Source organism: Ornithorhynchus anatinus, chromosome 11 (genome assembly GCF_004115215.2).
Source record: "Ornithorhynchus anatinus isolate Pmale09 chromosome 11, mOrnAna1.pri.v4, whole genome shotgun sequence".
Taxonomy (NCBI): Eukaryota; Metazoa; Chordata; class Mammalia; order Monotremata; family Ornithorhynchidae; genus Ornithorhynchus; species Ornithorhynchus anatinus.
In genome coordinates, this window is record NC_041738.1 from 46,851,444 (window position 1) to 46,876,573 (window position 25,130).

The following is a 25,130-nucleotide window of genomic DNA, read 5'->3' on the forward strand; positions in this document are numbered from 1 at the left end:
AGAAAATGGAGTCACAGAAAGGATAAATGACTTGCCCAAGGTCACTCAGCAGGTCAATAGAGTGGAATTAGAATTTGAATTTTCTGACTTCCAGTCCCATGCTTTCCCGGCTAATCTGCTCTGCCCCCTCTGCTCATCCGCTGTTGCTGCCCAGAGAGAAGACATCCGCGTGTTTGGGAATGGTATACTTGTGTGCACATGTGTGTGCATGTATCTATGTTGCCCCAGTCTCTTTCTGACTTCCTCCTTGACTGCATATGTATGTGCTTCCTTGTGGCCATCTCTCTTTGTCTGACTCCCCTTTTTTCTGTTTGTTTTTCTCTCCCCTCCCCTGCATTACTGTATGTGTTTCCTTGTGGCCATTTCTCTTTGACTGACTCCCCTTTTTTCTGTTTGTTTTTCTCTCCCCTCCCCTGCATTACTGTTCTTCTTGTCCCCTCATCACACCCAAGTCTCTTTCATTGTCTCTCTCGTCTTCTCTGCCTCTCCACGCCCTGCCTCAGTGCCCTCAAAGCCTCATCCGCCCTCAAGAGAAGTGGGTGGGAAAGAAGAAATGTGTCTGGTTGCTTGCAGCCACTGGAGCCAGATGTGGCCATTTGACCCAAATGTTCACTCATCCCAACCCAGATCCATGTTTCATCATCTTCATCTTTCTCAGCATCCTCATCAGCAGTGCTCTGCAGACAGCAAATGTTCAGTAAATACAGCATGGCCTAGTGGATAGAGCATAGGCTTGGGAGTCAGAAAGACCTGGTTCTAATCCCAGCTCCGCCACTTGTCTGTTGTGTGAACTTGGGCAAGTCACTGAACTCCTCTGGGCCTCAGTTACTTCATCGGTAAAGTGGGGATTAAGACTGTGAGCCCTATGTGGGGCAAGTGATTAGCCTGTAGCCCTCCCCCTCACCTGGCACTTAGTACAGGGCCTAGCACATTTTAAGTGCTTAACAAATACCATTTAAAAAAAGTGGTTGATTGAGCACCATTATAACAATAATAATAATAATGTTGGTATTTGTTAAGAGCTTACTACGTGCAGAGCACTGTTCTAAGCGCTGGGGTAGACACAGGGGAATCAGGTTGTCCCACGTGGGGCTCACAGTCTTAATCCCCATTTTACAGATGAGGTAACTGAGGCACCGAGAAGTGAAGTGACTTGCCCACAGTCACACAGCTGACAAGTGGCAGAGCTGGGATTTGAACTCATGACCTCTGACTCCAAAGCCCAGGCTCTTTCCATTGAGCCATGATAACCATCACTTAGATCTGTGACCTTTGGACATTTGCTATTTGTCCCGCCCCGAAATCCACAGCACTTATGAGCATATCTTTAAATTATATAGTATAAATTATTTATTCATATTAATATGCATCTTTCCCTCTAGACCATAAACTTGTTATGAGCAGGGAACTTGCTAATTCTGTTCTGTTGTATATATCCCAAGCACTTAGTACAGTGCTCTGCACATAGTAAGCACTCAGTAAATACCATTGACTGATTGATTGAAGAACATTTTCAATTTTAAGTGTTGATTTGCCCCTAAGGTCTCAGATAACTGACTAGTAAACTCTTTTTATATGCAAATAACATGAATTATTTTCTCTTCTCTAAGATTTAATCTTAGCACAGTTAGCAGTGTTTTTGTTACCTTCAAGTTGGCCCCCTAGAGTGTCCTTTAAGCTGCATCCATCAATCAATGAATAGGGTGTTTGCTGAGCCTTTACTCTTTGCAGAATATGATAAGAGTAAGCAGATGGTGATCCCTGCACTCAAAGGGTTTACAATCTAGTAGGCTGTTCCTGAAGAACCCTGGAAGCTTTAGCTGATACAGAAGGCATTACTTATTATTATTAAGTGCCGTCCAGTCGTTTCCGATTCATAGCGACTCAGTGGATATACTTTCTCCGGAATGTCCTGTCGTCTGCCATAATCTGCAACCTTCCTTATGGTTGTTGTGGTCTCTATTCATCTGCTGGTCTCTCTCTTCCTCTTTTTCCCTGGACTTTTCCTAGCGTTAGTGTCTTCTTTAGAGAATTAGTTCTCCTGATTATATGTCCAAACTATGCTAATCTAAGTCGAGTTATTTGGCCTTCCAAAGACCACTTTGGCTTAATTTGCTCTAAAATCCATTTGTTACAGATAGATAAATATATATGAATATATATAATAATAATATATTACCCTAATGCTGTGGATTCTGCCTGGTTTCCAAATGCAAAGCAGGGTGTGATTGGTTGCTCTCTCCTATGGGCTTGATACAGTGCTCAGTAATACCACTGATTGATAAAACAGTTCTTTAATATTCATCACAGAAAAATAAAATCAGCATCACCTCAACAGATCATCAAGACCCATCCCGCCTAGACTGTGAGCTTGCTGTGGGCAGGGAATGTGTCCGTTTACTGTTGTACTGTACTCTCCCAAGAGCTTAGTAAAGTGATATCTGGACACAGAAAGGCTCAGTAAGTATGACTAAATGATTGACTGAACGAATGAATGAAAGCCCCTGTGGTTAGAGTCCTGATTATTTTAGGAATTGGCTCTCTCTCTTTTTGCAGTTGCAAGCCTACAAGGTCAGGGGAAGTTGGATGGGAAGGGAAAGAAATAAGGGATGAGAAGAGGGAACTAGGACCTGACCCTGATCTGACCCCAGGCAAAGCAGGGCCTCCCACCCGACAAAGGGGGCTTCACCGTCAATACTTTCATTCATTCTATCATATTTATTGAGCGCTTACTGTGTGCGGAGTACTGTATTAAGCACTTGCAAAGTACAATATAGCAATAGAGACAACTCTGCCCACAGCGGGCTTCCAGTCTAGAGGAGGGGAAGACAGACATCAAAACAAGTAAACAGGCATCAATATGAATAGAATTACAGATATACATAAGGGCTTTGGGCGGAGCAGGGTGGGGAAGAGCAAAGGGAGGGAATCAAGATGTCTCCCAAGAGTTAAGGGAGGGGGATCTGAGGAAGAGGGGGCTTAGTTTGGGAAGGCCTCTTGGAGGAGATGGACCTTCAATAGGGCTTTGAAGTGAGGAAGAGTGATTGTTTGGCAGATTTGAGAGGGGAGGACGTTCCAGGCCAGAGGAGGAAGTGGGCCAGGGGTAGGCGGACAGTGAGAAGGTTAGCACCAGAGGAGCAGAGTGTGGGGGCTGGGATGTAGAAGGAGAAAAGGGAGGTGAGGTAAGAAGGGGCAAGGTGGTGGAGAGCTTTGAAGACAATAGTGAGGAGTTTTTGTTTGCCCCATCCCAAGAATGATTCCCAGCCAACATTAGTGGGGCTGCAGGGTCCTGAAATGTTGTCTCATTGTGTGCAGGAAATATGTCTGTTTATTGTTATGTAATAATAATAATAATTGTGGTATTTGTTAAGCACTTACTATGTGCCAAGCACTGTTCTAAGTGCTGGGGTAGATACAGGGTAATCAGGTTGTCCCACGTGGGGCTCACAGTCTTAATCCCCATTTTACAGATGAGGTAACTGAGGCACAGAGAAGTGAAGTGACTTGCCCAAAGTCACACAGTTGACAAGTGGCGGCATCAGGATTAGAACCCACAACCTGACTCCCAAGCTCGCGCTCTTGCCACTAAGCCATGCTGGCACACAGTAAACACTTAACAAATACCATAAAACAGAAAAACAAAAACCATATTTCTCCTCTGCCCACTTGATAGAAAGAAACTTTGAATTTTCCCCATTTAGACCAACCACACTCCCAACTTGAATCTTCACCTCCAGAGAAATTGGTAATGTGCTGTGAGATATAATACTAATGTTGGTATTTGTTAAGTGCTTACTTTGTGCAGAGCACTGTTCTTAGCACTGGGGTAGATACGGGGTAATCAGGTTGTCCCACATGAGGCTCACAGTTAATCCTCATTTTACAGATGAGGGAACTGAGGCACAGAGAAGTTAAGTGACTTGCCCACAGTCACACAGCTGACAAGTGGCAGAGCCGGGAGTCGAACCCATGACCTCTGACTCCCAAGCCCGGTCTCTTTCCACTGAGCCACGCTGCCTGCCCTCTACTTCCTGACACAAAAAGTGGTGACGGCTTTTTCTACGCTGTCCTGGAAAAGGACAGTCCACTGAGTTGGGCTAGATTTCTGCCTTTACTCTCCCAAACACTTAGTACAGTGCTCTGCACGTAGTGAGCACTCAATAAATAATAATGATAATAATTGCGATATTTGTTAAGCACTTACTGTGTGCCAAGCACTGTATTAAGTGCTGGGGTGGATACAAGCGAATCGGGTTGGCCAAAGTCCCTACCCCACGTGGGGCTCACAGACTCAATTCCCATTTTACAGATGAGGGAACTGAGGCACAGAGAAGTAAAGCGACTTGCCAAGGTCAAACAGCAGACAAGTGGAGGAGCCGGGATTAGAACCCTTGACCCTTTGACTCTGTGATTGACTTGTGCATCTTGAGTCTCTCTTGGGGTCTCAATCCCGCCCCTGGAAATGGCTCCATTTCCTTATTCATATTTTTTCCTCGTTCGGATCTGAGCAAGGGTCCTATTTACTACCTTTTAGTGCAAAATGTGAAACTTGCCCTTGTTTCTTGGTGGACGCTGAGCAGTAACATGAGATAGGCTATTTGATGTTGCTAGCTTTTATTTTTGTTATGATTGAAGCTATCATCATTTAACTCGCAATGAATGACTTTATGGGGTTGTGCCTTGGGGCTTTTAGAGAAGGGGGAAATTTTAAAAGTCCAATAAACTGGATACAGTCACATCTGCACACATAGCTTCCCAATTAACCAAATGTGGGGCCCGAGGAAATGAAATCTGGAAGCGTTTACTTTTTGCCCTTATATTTAGCCGTTTATTATTAGATCTTAATTGGTCACTAAACATCTGTAAAAGCCAGAGCTGAAAGCACCCTCACTCTTCCTCCAACGTCTTCCCACCTCCACATGCTCCATGAGAGGGGCCTGAGGGAATGAGTGGGTAGACGAGAAAGAATCAAAATGAAAAAAAATCAAGAAATGGCTTAAAAACCATCCAAATCAATTTCAACCAAATGCATAAATGTTGCGTAATAGGCACAACTATGCAAACTGTAGCCAACTCTCACTTTGTTGAGAGCTGATTTTACAGTTTCTAAAGTTATCCAGGTCTTTGTCTTCTCTTCCTCCCTTCTGCTGTCAGCCAAATCTCTCATTAGGGAATCTAAGACCGTAACGATAAAGCACTATATTAATGGGGTGAAACCCATCTGTACCCAAGTGGTTTGACCAGAATTCTTGGCTTTAGTCATGCCTCAAACACTGGGGTCGTCTGCAGATTCACCTTACCGTGCTGAAGTCAGTCGATTGATATTCGCACAGTCAATAAGGTTTTCCTGAACTAAATGAGCGCCAGCTAAAAGTCATTTGGCTTCATGAGCTAAGCTTCATTTCTGTCCACTCCAGTCTCTCTGTTCTGTGGGATTTATGCTTCTCCTTTCTTTAGTGTTTAAACTTTGTGCACAGGTAAATTCCTGGTGGGCAGAGATCATGTTTAGAAGCAGCGTGGCTCAGTGGAAAGAGCCCGGGCTTTGGAGTCAGAGGTCATGGGTTTGAATCGCAGCTCGGCCAATTGTCAGCTGTGTGACTGTGGGCAAGTCACTTAACTTCTCTGCGCCTCTGTTACCTCATCTGTAAAATGGGGATTAAGACTGTGAGCCCCACGTGGGACAACCTGATTCCCCTGTGTCTACCCAGCGCTTAGAACAGTGCTCTGCACATAGTAAGCGCTTAACAAATACCAACATTATTATTATTATATTTATTGCTATTGTTTTTGTCTGTCTGTCTCCCCCCGTTTAGACTGTGAGCCCATCAAAGGGCAGGGACTGTCTCTATCTGTTACCGATTTGTACATCCCAAGCGCTTAGTACAGTGCTCTGCACATAGTAAGCGCTCAATAAATACTATTGAATGAACAGTGTTCTGCACAGTAAGTGCTCAATAAATGCCATTGATAGATTCACCGACTACTTGGTCTTCTACCTATATCTTCTCTCAGCTATCTCATATTCTGTGATAAGCTTGGACTACTTGCTTTTCTCCCCGTTGACCCTGGCCCATATTTCCAGTGTTAGGCTTCTTTTCTGCTCCTTTCACCTGCTCCCCTGATTTAACGCATCTTTCTGTTTGTGTCACTCCCTTTGGACTCTGCTTTCTCTTCTTATGCCATTTTGTCTTTTTCCCCCGGAATTATCTATTTATTTGCTTCCTTGGCTTCTCTCTGTTTGGCTTTCCTCTAGACTGTAAGCTCTGCCTGGCTTTCTTCTAGCCTGTGAGGTCCTCTAGACTATAAGCTTGTTGTGGGTAGGGAACTCTGTCTACCAACTCTGTTGAAATATACTCTCCCAAATGTTTAGCGCAGTGCTCTGCACCCAGTAGGAGCTCAATAAATAACATTAAAAACGTTGCTTTCAGTTTTTCACCTCTTTCTACCTCTCTCTTCCTTCTGTTTCTCATTTCCTTATTTCAGTTTGCTCATTCGTAACTCCTGTTTTCATCCTATTCTTACCTACCTTTCTCTCCCATGCTGTTTCTGTAATAATAATAATGATGATGGCATTTGTTAAGCATTTTCTACGTGCCAAGAGCTGTATTAAGCACCGGGGGGAGATAAAGGTTAATCAGACTGGACACAGTCCCTGTGCCAAATAGGCTGTTCTCTGGAGATTACAATGGAAATAGTAGAGATATACAAGCATACATCTCATATAGATCCTTGGGGCAAAATTGGCAGGTGAGTTGTTTAATCCCCCTTTTACAGATGAAACGGAGGCCCAGAGAAGTGATTTGTCCAAGATCACACAGCAGACAAGTGGCAGAGTCCGGTTTAAAACCCAGGACCTCCGATTCCCTGGCCCGTATCCCTTCCGCTGGGCCATGCTGCTTCTGTCTCTTCTGGTTTGCTTAAATTTCCTTCTTTTTCTCCCTTTCCTAACTTAGTGCCTCTCCGTTCGGCTTCCTCCTCTCAGCTATCAGTGTCTGTTCAAGCATGTGATGACCAGAGGCTGTATGCACATTTCTTGGACAGTCGTGGAAGGCTACAATGGCATTAGGTACTTGGGCTACATATTAATGATTCAACGTCATTACTACTCTCTGGGGATTACAATGGAAATAGTAAAGATATACCAGCACACATCTGGCATAGACCCCGGGGGGCAAAACTAATGCCAATGTTATAACTCTTTGGCATCAGGCCACTGGTCACATTTAAATGATTTCTGAGGGCAATAACACAACAGAAATAAATTCCTAAAAATATGAAAATGTCAATCAAGGGATAATCCTGCAAAGAGAGCTTTTCATTCATTCATTCAATAGTATTTATTGAGCGCTTACTATGTGCAGAGCACCGGACTAAGCGCTTGGAATGGACAAATCGGTAACAGATAGAGACAGTCCCTGCCCTTTGACGGGCTTACAGTCTAATCGATGCCCAGAGATAGTATGGTACATAATAAATACCACTGATTGATTGACCTCCTAATCGGGGGAGACGGACAGACAAGAACAATGGCAATAAATAGAATCGAGGGGATGAACATCTCATTTAAACAATAGCAAATAAATAGAATCAAGGTGAGGTACATCTCATTAACAAAATTAATAGGTTGATGAAAATATATACAGTTGAGCGGACGGGTACAGTGCTGAGGGGATGGGAAGGGAGAGGGGGAGGAGCAGAGGGAAAGGGGGAAAAAGAGGGCTTAGCTGAGGAGAGGTTGGGGGGGAGTAAAGGGGGAGCAGAGGGAGCAGAGGGAAAAGGGGAGTTCAGTCTAGGAAGGCCTCTTGGAGGAGGTGAGCTTTTGAGTTTGCCCAAATCCAGAAATCCTCTATTTGAGACATGGTCTAATGGAAAGACCACAGGCCTAGGAGTCAGAGGTCTTGGATTCTAATCCCAGCTCTGCCACCTGCCTGATGTGGGACCTTGGACAAGTCCCTTAACTTTCCTGCACCTCAGTTTCCTCATCTGAAAAGTATTTCAATACCTATTCGGCCTCTTACGTAGGGTTAGGGGTCGTGTCTGATCTGATTGTATTGAAAAGAGCCCAGGCTTGGGAGTCAGAGGTCGTGGGTTCTAATCTAGGCTCTGCCACTTGTCAGCTGTGCCTCAGTTACCTCAACTGTAAAATGGGGATTAAAACTGTGAGCCCCACGTGGGACAACCTGATTACCTAGCATTTAGAACAGTGCTTGGCACATAGTAAGCTCTTAACAAGTACCATCATTAATATTATTATTATAATCACCCCTCTCTCAGCCTTACAGCACTTAGATACCTATTGTGGGAGTCAGAAGGACCTGGGTTCTAATTCCGACTCTGCCACTTGTTTGACGTGTGACCTTCGGCAAATCACTTAACTTCTCTGTGCCTCCGTCACCTCCTCTGTAAAATGGGGATTAAGACTGTGAGCCCCATGGGGGACATGGACTGTTTCTGACCTGATTAGCTTGTATCTACCCCGGTGCCTGGCACATAGTAAGCGCTTAACAAATGCCACAATTATTATCATCATGATAATAATAATGGAATTTGTTAAGCGCTTACTATGTGCCAGGCACTGTGCTAAGCACTGGGGTGGATATAAGCAAATTGGGTTGGTTACAGTCCCTGTCCCGCATGGGGTTCACAGTCTTATTCCCCATTTTAGAGATGAGGTAACTGGGGCACAGGAGTGAAGTGACTTGCCTAAGGTCACACAGCAGACAGAGTGGCGGAAGAGGGAAGAGAAGCAGCGTGGCTAAGAGAAGCAGCGTGGCTCAGTGGAAAGAGCACGGGCTTTGGAGTCAGAGGTCATGAGTTCAAATCCCAGCTCTGCCACTTGTCAGCTGTGGGATTGTGGGCAAGTCACTTCACTTCTCTGGGCCTCAGTTCCCTCATCTGTAAAATGGGGATGAAGACTGGGAGCCTCATGTGGAACCACCTCATTCCCCTGGATCTCCCCCAGCACTTAGAACAGTGCTCTGCACGTAGTAAGCGCTTAACAAATACCAACATCATTATTATTATTAACAAATACCAACATTATTATTAACAAATACCAACATTATTATTATTAACAAATACTGACATTAGTATTATTAACAAATACCAACACTATTATTATTAACAAATACCCACACTATTATCATTATTAACAAGTACCCACACTATTATATTGTTAACAAATACCAACATTATCATCACTATTAACAAATACCAACATTATCATCACTATTAACAAATACCAACATTATCATTATCATTAACAAATACCAACATTAGTATTATTAACAAACACCAACATTATTATCATTATTAACAAACACTAACATTATTATTATTATTATTAACAAATACCCGCATTATTATTATTATTATTAACAACACCCACATTACTATTACTAACAAACACCCACATTATTATTATTAACAAATACCTACATTAACATTATTATTATTAACAAATACCAACATCATTATCATTAACAAATACCAACATTATTATTATTAACAAACACCCACATTGTTGTTATTATTAACAAATACCCACATTATTAATATCATTCACAAACACCAACATTAGTATTAACAAACACCAACATTATTATTAACAAATTCTAGCATTATTATCATTAACACACACCAACATTATTATTAACAAATACCAACATTATTATTATTAACAAACACCCACATTATTATTATTAACAAATACCCACATTATTATTATTAACAAACACCAACATTAGTATTAACAAATACCAACATTATTATTAACAAACACCAACATTATTATTAACAAATGCTAACATTATTATCATTAACAAATACCAACATTATTATTAACAAATACCAACATTATTATCATTAACACCCACAGTATCATTACTATTAACAAATACCCACATTATCCTCATTATTATTAACAAACACCAACATTATTATTAACGAATACCAACATCATTATTATTAACAAACACTAACATTATCACTAGCAAATACCCACATTATTATGATTAACAAACACCCACATTATCATTATTAACAAATGCCCACATTATTATTATTAACAAACACCAACATTATTATTAACGAATACCAACATCATTATTATTAACAAACACTAACATGATCATTAACGAATACCAACATCATTATTATTAACAAATACCCACATTATCATTATTATTATGATTAACAAACACCAACATTATTAAGCAGCGTGGCTCAGTGGAAAGAGCACGGGCTTTGGAGTCAGGGCTCATGAGTTCGAATCCCAGCTCTGCCACTTGTCAGCTGTGTGACTGTGGGCAAGTCACTTCACTTCTCTGTGCCTCAGTTCCCTCATCTGTAAAATGGGAATTAAGACTGTGAGCCCCACGTGGGACCACCTGATTCCCCTGTGTCTACCCCAGCGCTTAGAACAGTGCTCGGCACAAGGTAAGCGCTTAACAAATACCAACATTATTATTATTATTAACGAAGACCAACATTATTATTATTATTAACAAACACTAACATTATCAGTAACAAATACCAACATTATTATTATTAACAAACACCCACATCATCGTTATTATTAACAAATACCCACATTATCATTATTATTAACAGACACCAACATTATCATTAACAAATACCCACATTATTATTAACAAACACTGACATTATCAGTAACAAATACCAACATTATTATTATTAACAAACACCCACATCATCGTTATTATTAACAAATACCCACATTATCATTATTATTAACAGACACCAACATTATCATTAACAAATACCCACATTATTATTATTAACAAACACTAACATTATCAGTAACAAATACCAACATTATTATTATTAACAAACACCCACATCATCGTTATTATTAACAAATACCCACATTATCATTATTATTAACAGACACCAACATTATCATTAACCAATACCCACATTGTTATTATTAACAAACACTGACATTATCAGTAACAAATACCAACATTATTATTATTAACAAACACCCACATCATCGTTATTATTAACAAATACCCACATTATCATTATTATTAACAGACACCAACATTATCATTAACAAATACCCACATTGTTATTATTAACAAACACCAACATTATTCATAATTACCAACGTGATCCTTATTAACAAATCCCAACATGATCACTATAACGAAGGGCGGCCCCCGGCAGCGGTGGCCCACTGGCCGGCGGGGGCGCTCGCGAGCCCGGGGTGGTTTCTGCGCGTGTGCCGGCCTGGCCCCGCCCCCTGGCGCAGGCCCCGCCCCCTGGGGCAGGCCCCGCCCCCTCCGAGCCTGGGCCCCGCCCCCTCGGCCCTGGGCCCCGGCCGCGCTCACTTCCTGGCGCCGCCGCGTTGGGTCCCGAGGCGGAGGCCGAGCGGGTCCCTCGTCCGCGGGCGTCCGGGGCGCGGACATGAGCTCGGCCGCATGATGTGTCCCCGACAACGGCGCGGAGCAGCAGCAGCTGCAGCGGCGGCGGCGGCGGCAGCGGCAGCAGCAGCAGCAGCAGCAGCAGCAGCAGCAGCAGCAGCAGCAACGGCGGCGTTGCCGGGCGGCTCCTCCGCTTCCCGCCGCCCCGCCCCGGTGAGTCTGCAGGGGGCCCGAGGGCAGCCGCCGGTCCTCCCGCACCTGCCCGACCCTTCCCCTCCCTCCACCCCCCGCCAGCGCTGCCCTTCGTTCATCCAAGCAATTGGCCACTCTGTGCCGAGCACTGCGCTGAGCGCTTGGAACGGACGACTCGGCAACAGAGAGAGGCGGCCCCTGCCCGGAGAGGGGCTCAAGGGCCAAACGGGGGAGGCGAGAGAACAGAACCAGACGACATCATCGAGATAAGTGCAAGGAAGGGGATGGAGTCCTCATTCATAAAATAAATGGGGGTCATAAATAACAAATACAAAGGAGCCCCGAGCTGGGGGAAGGGGGAGCCGAGGGAAAGGGGGGCTCAGTCTGGGAAGGCCTAACACGACCCCCCACCCCATTGCTTCCCACTCCCTGCCGCTCCCCTTCTTCTCCTCCCTTTTTTCATGGATACTCTCCCTCCTCCCCAACCTCCCGCCCACCGTCCTCCCCCCCCCCTGCGCTGCTTTTGCCCCTGCTTTAAAAGATAAAAGAAAAGCAGCCCTTCCCCAGGGCAGTGGCCGCCCCACCTGCTCCTCGCACGCCCTGCTGCAGTCCCTAATAATAACGATGGGTCTCTGTCGAGCGCTGACCACGTGCCGGGCACTGTACTAAGCGCTGGGGCGGATCCAGGCAAGTCGCTTTGGACGCAGGCCCCGTCCCACGTGGGGCTCACGGGCTTAACCCCCATTTTACAGATGAGGGAAGTGAGGACCAGAGAAGGGACTGGCCCAAGGTCACACCGCAGACGAGTGGTGGAGGCGGGATTGGAACCCATGACTCAATGGCTCATTCATTCATTCATTCAATAGTATTTATTGAGTGCTTACTATGTGCAGAGCACTGTAGTAAGCGCTTGGAATGAACAAGTCGGCAACAGATAGAGACAGGCCCTGCCGTTTGACGGGCTTACAGTCTAATCGAGGGAGACGGGCAGACGAGAACAATAGCAATAAATAGAATCGAGGGGATGAACATCTCATTAAAACAATAGCAAATAAATAGAATCAAGGCGATGTACATTTTATTAACAAAATAAATAGGGTAATAAATATATACAGTTGAGCAGACGAGTACAGTGCTGACTCCCAGGCCCGGGCTCCAGCCGCTAGGCCAGGCTGCATCTGATGGTCAAGGAGGTCGGACCGTGCCCGCCGCCACCCCCAAGTCTCGACCCTCTGCCCCCCTGAAGCCACCACTCAGTCGAATTGCTCAAGCCCTCACTGTGCGCAGAGCACTGTACTAAGCGCTTGGGTGCCCGGCCCAGGGCGCCTGCGACAAGAGAACTGGACTCAAACCGGTCTGTCGGGGCGTTGAGGCTGGAAAAGTGGGAAAATTGGGCGTGTGGGTTTTTACAACTTAGATTTAGACCACCTTCCACCCGGGATTTCATTTGCAGAAAGTAAACAGCACCCGACAGTATATTTCGTGGGTTCACCCACAACTGAGGCATCTTTCCAAAACATTGTTCTGGCCATGCCTCACTTTACCCAGTCTAAAGAAAGACCCTGAAATGACAACGTATGTTAATACAGTAATACATAGCTGGATTGGCTAGGCGACTCTGGCAACACAGGAGGTGGTTTACATTTTTCTTTTTCCTACCTTGAAGCAAATCTAATTTTTCTGGTGTTCCGTCATCCAAAAAATCGGCTCGTTTAGATGGTCACTTGGATCTCTTCGTAGGTTGTATGGAAATAGGGGGTTCTAAATGTGGAAATTCATTCGATCGTATTTACTGAGCGCTTATGTGCAGAGCACTGTACCAAGCGCTTGGGAAAGTATAATACAGCAATAAAGAGAAATATCAATCAGTGCAGTGATTAGATGTGCAACTGGGGAATTGAAAACGAGAAGCTCTGCATCTGGTTACATTCTGTGTTACTGAAACCTTAGCTGATGCCATTTTTTTAAGATCAAGACTGTGGTGTCATTGACATTGCCTTGTGAAAAATGTCTGTCTTTGATCTAGGAGTATATTGACTTGTTGAGCCCTAGACTGGCAGAGAAAAATGTGTTGACTGGGCACTGCAGACAATAAAGATTAACTTTTAAAAAGAACCCTATAAAATAAGGAGGATTTACTTTGAATGCTTCACAAATTACAGATCAAAGCCTATAAACTTTGATGCCGATGCAGATGAGTGACTAGTATACCATATTAAGAGGAAGGTCACAGCCATGCTAATGGGTAGAATGTAAAAGCAGAGAGATCATTTTCTCTTTGGTCCAGAACAGTATAGGCCTGATTTGAACTTAAAAATTTTTCTGAAATTTCTGGGGAAAATATTAGTTTCAGTAGATATGCAAATAGTGTTAGTGTCACTGACTGATGTGGATTAATACTTCCCTCAATTTAAAAGGTTGGGTCACAGGCAGGGGAGACGTGTTTTTTTCTTTGACAAACAGTTGCTAGGTTTTTGAAGGGTAAGCAGTTATAGTTCAAGATTGCAGATTAGTTCTAAGATGGTTTAAGATCATCCATGAATTTTAAAAGACTCTAAGTCACATCCTTGATTCCTTGTTAGAAGTTCAGTTTTGGTTTGTACGCTCCTCTTGGAACCTGTTAGAGGTGAAATCCCCAGCTGTAGTTTCAGAGAGGCAAAACAGAGAGATGTGACTTTCGAAGGATTAAGAAGGAATTTAAATAATACTTTTAGAACAAACATAAATAAATCCAAACTCTGCCATGGTACAATAATTATTATTATACCTTAGATTTATAGGGAACCTTTTCTCTAAGGAGTTCAGAGAGCTTATTCGTATTATCTCATTTGTCCTCCTAATATCCCTGAGAGGCAGTTTTTATTGTCCTCATTTTACAACCCGATAAAGTGCCTTGCCTCAAGTCATACAATTAACCATGGAGCCAGTCTAAAATTCAGGTGTCTTGACTCACCGTCCAGTTTTCTGTCCACTAGTCCAAGATGCATAGTATTACCAGTGGGTAGACAATGCTGAATGAAGATTAATCTATTTAGGAAATCATTTAAAAAAAATTTTCCCCCTAATTCCATTCATTAGGTAAAAAAAAAAAAGAACCCTAGCTATAAATGTCTGATCAGCCAGTCTTGTTTCTAAAGCCAGGGGCTAAGATTGTTTACAAAATGGATAGGATCCCAGTCCTATAAAAGTCTAATTTGGGATGTTATTCACAATTGGATAATGTATAAGAAAATTCCCTGACAGGCTAAGTGCATGACATTATCTTCAATAACCTAATGATGAAATCGGCATATCTAATAAATCATGGCAATGACTCGATTGTTTTTCACCTATATGTTTTGTTCTTTAAGACACACAAGGGGATTTAAAATCTGAGGCATTGTAAAATTTCATTTTTGGAAAATTGACATAATGTTTAGAGAGCATCCCAGTGTCATTTTGAACAACATGTGTTCTAAGTTATTATTAATAGGGCATTCAGGGGTAGGAATGGTGTGCACACCATTTGCTAGAACCAATGACAGTGTCCGCTATGAGTAGTGATGTCTTTAAGTCTAGATTCCCAAGTGTTGCAGGACTGTTAATGTGTACTGTTAAACTGTAAGTGTACCTAGTGTTGGAAAAATGATTAATTCTGTCCCTCATCCATTTAGTCCAGTCATTGACTCCTTCCGTGTAGGCAGTGTAACCTTTTTTTTTTCATTCCTAAGGTAGCTTCCTCTTTGAGAGAAAAGGTTAATGTTTAAAGATTCAATAACTGACATTATGATAGTATTTTTTCTAACCACTGATGTTGGACTGTTACTCATAACAGTCCCGTCCACCCCCCAATTATTGGGTTGGAATCTATAGTTTGGCTATTTTTGGAGGTCTGTTAGTTCTGGTATTAAGTTTTCTTCTGTGTTCTTAGAATCACCTGAAGAATTTCTTTTGTGACTTAGTTCAGGATAGAAGTTGGTCCATTCCTGATTTTGACCTGATGAGGAATATGCTGACTCACCCACAGAAGTCTTTTGGACACACTGATGGCAGTAGTCTTCATGAATTACCCTCAGAATCCCTCTCCTCCACCTCTCTGAAGGACCTTCCTTCTCCCCCCATATGTCCCTGCCTCTTGAGCCCCCCACCCCCACCCTGCCCTGGCCATCCTCATCTCTGGAGAAGCCTCCCTCCACCCTGCTTCTGATTAGCTGGCTCTCAGCTGCTTCCCTAAATGCCCCATTTGTAGAATGAGCCTGCAGCCACTAAAGAGCTCCACAAGCTCCCTAGAGGTATGTGTTGTTTTAAGGAATGGCCTGGGGGTTAGCATAAACCAGAGCCCAGGCGGGTGAAGTGCAAGTGAGGAAAGTCAGAGAGGGACTGCTCTCTCAGGAGGAGAAAGAAGAATGAAGCATTCATTCGTTGATTCATTGTCGTATTTATTGAGTGCTTACTGTGTGCAGAGCACTGTACTGAGCGCTTGAAAGGTACAAATTCAGCAACAAATACAGTCCCTAGCCCAACAATAGGGTTCACAGTCTAGAAGTGGGGAGATAGACATAATAATGTTGGTATTTGTTAAGCGCTTACTATGTGCCGAGCACCGTTCTAAGCGCTGGGGTAGACACAGGGGAATCAGGTTGTCCCACGTGGGGCTCACAGTCTTAATCCCCATTTTACAAATGAGGGAACTGAGGCACAGAGAAGTGAAGTGACTTGCCCACAGTCACACAGCTGACAGGTGGCATTCATTCATTCATTCATTCATTCATTCATTCAATAGTATTTATTGAGCGCTTACTATGTGCAGAGCACTGTACTAAAGCGCTTGGGATGAACAAGTCGGCAAACAGATAGAGACAGTCCCCTGCCGTTTGACGGGCTTACAGTCTAATCGGGGGACAGGTGGCAGATCCGGTGGGCAGATCCGGGATTCGAACCCATGCCCTCTGACTCCAAAGCCCGGGCTTTTTCCACTGAGCCATGCAACAAAACAAGTAGACAGGCATCAATATAAGTAAATAGAAGTATAGATATATACACATCAATAAATAGAATAATAAGTATGTACATATATACACAAGTGCCTGAGGAGTGGGGAGGGGGTGTAGAGCGGAGGGAGGGAATAGGGGCGATGGGGAAGGGAGGAGGAGCAGAGGCCCAATGGAGAGAGCACCGGCTTGGGACTCAGACCTGGGTTCCAACCCTGTCTCGGCCCCTTGTCTGCTGTGTGACCTTGAGCAAGTCACTTTACTTCTCCGTGCCTCAGCTCCCTCATTTGTAAAGTGGGTAGTAAGATTGTCAGCCCTATGTGGGACAGGGACTGTGTCCAACCTGATTTCCTTGTATCCACCCTGCATCCATGCCTGGCACCCGGCAAGTGTTTAACAAATACTACAGTTATTATTGTTACTATTATTAATAATAATAAGAAGAAGAAGAAGAACGGAGCTCACCCTTTCCCCTTCATCTTCCCCTGGCTTCTAACCGAAAGTGGGAGAGTCCTAGAGACGCTCCGTCTTATAAGTGTGGAGAGTGATAGTGGTGAATATGGTCCTTAGTTCACATGTTGAAAAACACTGCAATAGGGAATATTTATTTAGAAGTGCCTATTAGGGGAAGGTGTGAAATGTTTATATTGACCTCAGTGGTGGTGTTTTAAATTTGTATTTTCAAAGCTTTCTTCAGAGGGGTTTATCCTACGTAAAGAACACCTGATGTGCTCTTCCCCCACTTATTTCATATAGTATGTGTGCTTCATGGAGTGGACCGTGCATCTTAATGAAGTCAAAGTGGACACTAGAGTGGTCTGTGGCCAAAAAAAAAAAGAAAATCAGCCTGAACCCATTATGCCATTTTTTGATTTAAGGCAGACTCCTCCCCCACCCCCATTCTTAGACGTGCCCCTTTGGGGTCAGGGATTGTATCTCTACAGCCACAGACAGGGGAGGTTGTAATTCATCTGATGCCTCTTCTGCTGCATTCAGGAAATTGAACCAGGCATTTGCAAGAGTGATTACGGTGATGGTGTCTTCAGTCTGAATCAGTAGATCAGTATTTACTGAGTGCTTACTGTGTGCAGAGCACTGTACTAAGCTCTTGGGAGAGTACAGGGCTGCAAAATAAGCAGGTACATTCCCTCCCAGTAGGGAGCAAAACACTGAGCCCTCCCCGCTTAGAAGACTTCAGGACTTGTTTATAGGGGCCTCACAAAATCTAGCAGTCCCTGGCCGTTCAGGAAGTAATGGATCCCTGGGTTTATTAACCTGCTGATAACATCAGACAATTAGTGGTATTTATTGAGTGCTCACTATGTGCAAAGTTCTGTTCTAAGTAGTTTCTAGAGTACAATACAAGAGAATTAGCTGACACACCTCCCCTTGCCCATAACAAGCTTACAGTCCGGAGGAGGAGACAGATGTTAAATAACAGATATGGTCACAAGTGAAGTGGGTGATTCAAGTGGTTAATGGGTACAATCCAAGTGATGATGCAGAATGAAATAGCTTAGTTGGGGAAGGCCTCTTGAAGATGTGATTTTGATGAGACTTTGAAGGTATGTGGGGGGAGGGGACCGACAAGAGGTGGTCTGTAAAGGGGTAAGGTAAGGGATTGGCTGGTAAAATAAGGGATTGATCCAAAGTCAGTCTGACACATCTGAAAGGAAAATCCCTTTCCTTTTCAGGATTGCCTGTGCAGGCAGGATCGTCCCACTAGACTACCCAGAGAGTTAAGTCCTCAATTCCCCAGTTGAGGATAATATTTTTATAGTACTTATTATTATCACATGCCGTCGAGTTGTTTCTGATTCATAGTGACTCTATGGATATATTTTCTCCAGAACATCCTATCTTCTGCCATGTTCCTATGTACTACAAATTAGGGATTCCCTAGACCTAGCATGCAGCAGTGAAATCTCCTGGAATCTGGTTTGAGGCTGAGGCCATCCTGGAACTTGACTGGTGACAGAAAACTGTTCTTTGAAAATTGGTCTAGGTCTGGAGGACTAAAGATTTTCTGTGATACCAAATCATGGCAGAAAAAATATGAGCTGGGGATTTCAGACAGAAATTCCATCTTTTACAATTAGGAGTCAGCTTTTGTTTCCCTGCTGGGCCTCAATTCCTTGCAGATCAGCTAGTCATTCATCCTCCTCTCCCCTCTTGCGAACTGAGCAGAATTAAAGCAAGAATAGCTTCAGTGCTGTTGGAATATCTTGATCCTATCATGTCTTTTGTTGTTAAGGTTCTGGAATGTGTCAGCTCTCCAGTATTGTAGTTATGTATGCTAAGCATCATCTCCGTTGCCCTGGAAAAGGACAGCAGAATATCTAGGTAGCTGTAGTGCAGTAAACTGAAATTCTGAGCAAAGTTTTCGTACAGCTTTAGATATGAAATGGTAAATCAAAAAAAACACCCAGACTTTGGCCACAAAAGCCCGAGCTGCTAGTATAAGAGGAAACAGAATGCCGTAGTGGATAGAGCACAGGCCTGGAAGTCAGAAGGACCTAGGTTCTAATCCTGGCTCCGCCACTTGTCTGTTGTATGACCTTGGGCAAGTCACTTCACTCCTCTGGGCCTCAGTTACCTCATCTGTAATATGGAGATTGGGATTGTGAGCCCCATGTGGGACAGAGATTGGGTCCAACCTGATTATCTTGTATGCGCCCCAGCGCTTAGTACAGTGTCCGTCACATAGTAAGTGCTTAACAAATACCATTATTATTAATAATAATAACACATCTGTGTGAAACAGGCTGCAGTGTCAGTCTTTTCATTGGCACTGGTGTTCACTGATAGACATTAGAGGAGATCTGAATTACACAAAGCCTTGCCATATGAAATCCTAGTGCATCTTAAATATTAGAAAAAAAATTAGGAAAGCAGCACTATGGAAACATCTGTTGCCTCCAAATGGTCCGAAAGGTTCCCTCACCACCCCCAGTTTGAAGTTACCATGCTTAATATTCTCTGCACCAAGAAATTCACATTAGAGTGGTCATAATTTTTCGTAGTGGCATATCAAGCTGCTTCCTGCCATATCTTGTCCACATTGTCACTTAGAACACCAACTTTCCCATCAAGTTGTGGTTCTTGTTGTTAGGATCCAGTTGCAGTGCTGTGTATTTTCTTCCTGATTTCATTGACTTTAATCATGACTCTAAATGAAGAGTATGTGAGCAATTTAAGAGGGGAAGGAAAGTGATTTTCTAGGAAACGGAAATGGATTTGTTGAATTGCCTAGCACATGGCTAGATTGTGGCACCTTTGAGGAGGTGTGGTGCCTACTCAGATTGCTCATTAAATTAAAAGGTCATGGAGAGCAGGAGGGGCCGCGTCTTTTTCTTCTCTTCCATGTTCCTGGGCATCTGGTGTATTACTCTGTTGTTTATGGTATTTGTTAAACACTTACATGTGCCAGGCACTGTGCTAAGTGCTGGGGTAGATGCAAGCTAATCAGGATGGTTACAGTCCCTGTCCCACACTGGACTCAGTTTTAATCCCCATTTTACAGATGAGGTAACTGAGGCTCAGGGAAACGAAGGGACTTACCCAAGTCACACAGCAGATAAGTGGTGGAGCCGGGATTAAAACCCAGGTCCTTCCGACTCCCAGGCCCTTGCTCTATCCATTAGGCCATGCTGCTTCTCAGTACAGTGGTATTTGAGTGCTTACTGCACAAAGAACACTGTAATGGGCACTTGGGAGAGTACAATAGAGTAAGTAGACAGAATCCCTGCCCTTAATTTAAAAAAATAGTAATTTTGATAGTTAAGCACTTCCTATATGCCAGTCACTGAACTAACATCTGGGGTAGATAGAAGATAACCAGGTTGGACACAATCTCTGTCCCATGTGGGGTTCACCATCTTAAGAAGGAGGAACGTCAAGGAACAAAATGCCATCAATGAGGATGATACGGGAACGATTAAGGAAAGGGAGGGTATTCAGTGTGACTGAAGCTGTGGTGAGCCCAACCTTATGTGTTCCATAAACCTGTGGCCTTAATAATAAATAATAATAATTGTGGTATTTGTTAAGCCCTTGCTATTACCCAGGCACTGTACTAAGTGCTGGGGTGGATACAAGCAAATCGAGTTGGACACAGGCCCTGTCCCACATGGGACTCACAGTCTCAATCCCCATTTTAGAGCTGAGGGAACTGAGGCATGGAGAAGTGAAGTGACTTGCCCAAGGTCACACAGCAGACACGCGGTAGAGCCAAGATTAGAACCCATGACCTTCTGACTCCCAGACCCGTGCTCTGTCCACATCACCATGCTGCTTCTCAACTTACCAACTTCAGTTTGGAGAATTTCAGGATCCCAAAATGTGGCGGCTGTTACGAAAAGCTGTATTTGTTTATGCCCAGTTTTCCTGTAATGGGGGATTATGTTCTTGCAGAAACCTTGTGTCATGGGAAAATCCCATTATTGTCAGCCTTGATTGAATGGGTTAAGTAGAAGATGGTTTAGAGATAAAACAATGACATTTTTCAATATGTTCCTATAGTATTATTAGTATGAATTCCACTAATACAAAACTATATTTTGCCATTCATTGTTTCACTGAATTGGATATTGTAAAATGACAGAGATCCAAAGTCCTGTATGGCACAATGAGGCTGGGAAATGTAGCAGCAGAATGGCCTGCCCGGTGCTAGTCACGTGCACACAGCCATCTTTACTTGTGGATTGTGTTCTCCTAGAACAGACTTGTGTTGTAGGAAGAACGTTCCCTAATTCTTCCATGATATATGTAAGCTGTTCATTCATTCATTCATTCAATAGTATTTATTGAGCGCTTACTATGTGCAGAGCACTGTACTAAGCGCTTGGGATGAACAAGTCGGCAACAGATAGAGACAGTCCCTGCCGTTTGACGGGCTTACGGTCTGATCGGGGGAGACGGACAGACGAAAAATGGCACTAAACAGCGTCAAGGGGAAGAACATCTCGTAAAAACCGATGGCAACTAAATAGAATCGAGGCGATGTACAATTCATTAACAAAATAAATAGGGTAACGAAAATATATACAGTTGAGCGGACGAGTACGGTGCTGTGGGGATGGGAAGGGAGAGGTGGAGGAGCAGAGGGAAAGGGGAAAATGAGGCTTTAGCTGCGGAGAGGTAAAGAGGGGATGGCAGAGGGAGTAGAGGGGGAAGAGGAGCTCAGTCTGGGAAGCCTCTTGGAGGAGGTGATTTTTAAGTAAGGTTTTGAAGAGGGAAAGAGAATCAGTTTGGCGGAGGTGAGGAGGGAGGGCGTTCCAGGACCGCGGGAGGACGTGACCCAGGGGTCGACGGCGGGATAGGCGAGACCGAGGGACGGCGAGGAGGTGGGCGGCAGGAGCGGAGCGTGCGGGGTGGGCGGTAGAAAGAGAGAAGGGAGGAGAGGTAGGAAGGGGCAAGGTGATGGAGAGCCTCGAAGCCTAGAGTGAGGAGTTTTTGTTTGGAGCGGAGGTCGATAGGCAACCACTGGAGTTGTTTAAGAAGGGGAGTGACATGCCCAGATCGTTTCTGCAGGAAGATGAGCCGGGCAGCGGAGTGAAGAATAGACCGGAGCGGGGCGAGAGAGGAGGAAGGGAGGTCAGAGAGAAGGCTGACACGGTAGTCTAGCCGGGATGTAACGAGAGCCCGTAATAGTAAGGTAGCCGTTTGGGTGGAGAGGAAAGGGCGGATCTTGGCGCTATTGTAGAGGTGAAACCGGCAGGTCTTGGTAACGGATAGGATGTGTGGGGTGAACGAGAGGGACGAGTCAAGGATGACACCGAGATTGCGGGCCTGCGGGACGGGAAGGATGGTCGTGCCATCCACGGTGATGGAGAAGTCTGGGAGCGGACCGGGTTGGGAGGGAAGATGAGGAGCTCAGTCTTGCTCATGTTGAGTTTTAGGTGGCGGGCCGACATCCAGGTGGAGACGTCCCGGATCAGGAGGAGATGCGAGCCTGAAGGGAGGGGGAGAGGACAGGGGCGGAGATGTAGATCTGCGTGTCATCTGCGTAGAGATGGTAGTCAAAGCCGTGAGAGCGGATGAGTTCACCGAGGGAGTGAGTGTAAATGGAGAACAGAAGAGGGCCAAGAACTGACCCTTGAGGAACTCCAACAGTTAAAGGATGGGAGGGGGAGGAGGCTCCAGCGTAGGAGACCGAGAATGATCGGCCAGAGAGGTAAGAGGAGAACCGGAGAGGACAGAGTCCGTGAAGCCAAGGTGAGATAAGGTACGGAGGAGGAGGGATGGTCGACAGTGTCAAAGGCAGCAGAGAGGTCAAGGAGGATCAGAATGGAGTAGGAGCCATTGGATTTGGCAAGAAGGAGGTCATGGGTGACCTTAGAGAGAGCAATCTCGGTAGAGTGGAGGGGACGGAAGCCAGATTGGAGGGGGTCTAGGAGAGAATGGGAGTTAAGGAATTCTAGGCATCGATTAATAGAAACACGGTTTATAGCCTATCTGACTCTACTTCAGAAAATTTCACTTTATGCCCTCCTGGCCATTTTAATTCTTTACCTTTTTGAATCCATTGCAGTCTATTGTAGATTTATTTTCACATTATGGCCTTCCCTTTATTGAGTTTTGGGGAGAGATGGAGATTGAGCCCCATGAGGGACAGGGATTGGGTCCAACCTGATTATCTTATATCCACCCCAGTGCTTAGTACAGTGCCTGGCGCATAGAAAGCGCTTAACAAATACCATTATTATTATTATTATTGTGTCTTCTAAAGCAGTTGCAGTCTCTCAAAGGCTTAGTACAGTGCTCAGCACCCAGACATTGTTCTCAATATGCATTTGATTGGTTGAAGACTTACTTACCTTTTAAAGGCATGAGGAAAATTGTCATGGTTCTGAGATGTAAATCTGTTACAAGGTAAATGATATGTGTAAATCTTGCAGCCATTGATATTTAGGTTTAAACAAAGGTCACAGTCAAACACATCAAATACAGGTGAAAGAGCAGGTTAATAATGAGCCATGCTCACCAACCTGTTCCTCTCACTGGAGTCATTATTAGGGTAAAGGTAGAGTATTTGCTGTGACTATATTTGATTTATGTTGTAGCAACACAGGCGTTGTGACAGAATGCTTGGTTCATTGCTCGATATAGAAGTAGCATAGGCTAGTGGAAAGAACATGGCCCTGGGAGTCAGAGGACCTGGGTTCTAATCCTGGCACTGCCACATGTGTGGTATGACCTTGGGCAAGTGTTATATGCCTCAGTTACCTCATCTGTGAAATGGCAATTAAGACTGTGAGCCTCACGTAGGACATGGACTGTGTCCAACCTGAGTAATCATCTACCTGAAAATTTAGTACAGTTCCTGGCATATAATGAGGGCTTCACAAATGCCATAAAAAATCAATATCACTGATTGTCTGAGGTGATGTTTTGATGTTGTTAAACAAGGAGTTCATTTCAACTGCAAAATCCCAGAGGGTTAGAATTGAGGACATTCTCTCGTTTACACCCCAAAGTCACCTTTGAGGCAGATATTATACCTTGCACTTTGTCGTTAGGTTTTTTTTTTTAACATGTTGTTGTTGTTTGAAAGTTCTTTGCTGGAATCTCTGCTTAGAAATTGATATGATGCTGGAGCCATCCAGATTCACTCCTTGCAACTCTTGCCTAAAAATGTGCAAAGTTCTCTGGAAATCAAACGGGGCCCTAGGGACCAGAGGTGTGCCTAGTTAAGGGGCCCGATACAAAATATTCTTAATAAATGCCTTTGTGCAGACGACTGAAGTAAGGTGAGAAAAATAAAATTTTGCTTAAAGAATGCAGTGGATTGAACTCACTGATTTCCTGCCCGCCCCCACCAAAGAATAATAATAATGCTGGTATTTAAGTGCTTACTCTCTGCCGAGCACTGTTATAAGCGCTGGGGTAGATATAGGGTAATCAGGTAGTCTCTGGGGGTCCACCAGTCAGACATCAGTGATTATCCTGCAGCCTCGCAGTTGGATGGAAAAGGAGTTGGCTGTGGAGTCTGGAATCTCTGACCCCAGAGGATTCTAGGTGGAGAGGAATGAAAGCCGACCCCAGAGGAGTACAGCATTGCTTTGAAGGGAGGCAGGAATAGAGCCAGGGGATGGAGCCATACTGTGGTCTTGTTTGGAAGGAAGATTGTGAGCCAGAGTCATTTTCAGAGCTCAGGAGCAAGAAGCAAAGAGAACAGTTTTGCATTGTGATTTTGGGCCTTACCTAATGTGCAAATATACTCATTTCAGTGTAGCTCTGAAAATAAGCTCCCCTAGGCTATCATTCTGGAAAAAAGGCTAGGAATGCTCATCCCACATTTACCACTTTTACAAGAATCATCCATTTAACGCTAGAATCAATAGCAAAGTATTAGTGCCATGGATCACATTTTCAGTTTATATCCAAATCTTTTATTCACATATCCTGGCCTCCTTTCTTTTAGAACTAGAGCCTCTGGACCATTATAATTTGCTTGATTTACATTAAAAAATCCTTGTTCAGCCTCTTGATACTGCATTTGAATAAATCTCCACCCAACTGCCTTTATTTCTGTTTTTGAATAGAAATATGCAGTATTCTCCCTCCTAATTGTCCTTTC

The 25,130-nt window shown here is 44.0% G+C and overlaps 1 protein-coding gene across 2 annotated transcripts in view; it reads left to right on the plus strand.

The window, feature by feature from the left end:
• Nucleotides 1–11,345: 11,345 nt before the first annotated feature.
• Nucleotides 11,346–25,130, plus strand: part of ZDHHC7 (zinc finger DHHC-type palmitoyltransferase 7) — a 51,250-nt gene continuing 37,465 nt past the window's right edge. Inside the window, exon 1 of one of the 2 annotated variants that reach the window (XM_029075212.2) lies at nt 11,346–11,600. The gene's annotated coding sequence lies outside the window, so the exon portion shown is untranslated. The remainder of the gene's footprint in view (nt 11,601–25,130) is intronic. The other variant, XM_029075211.2, reaches the window with a different exon arrangement.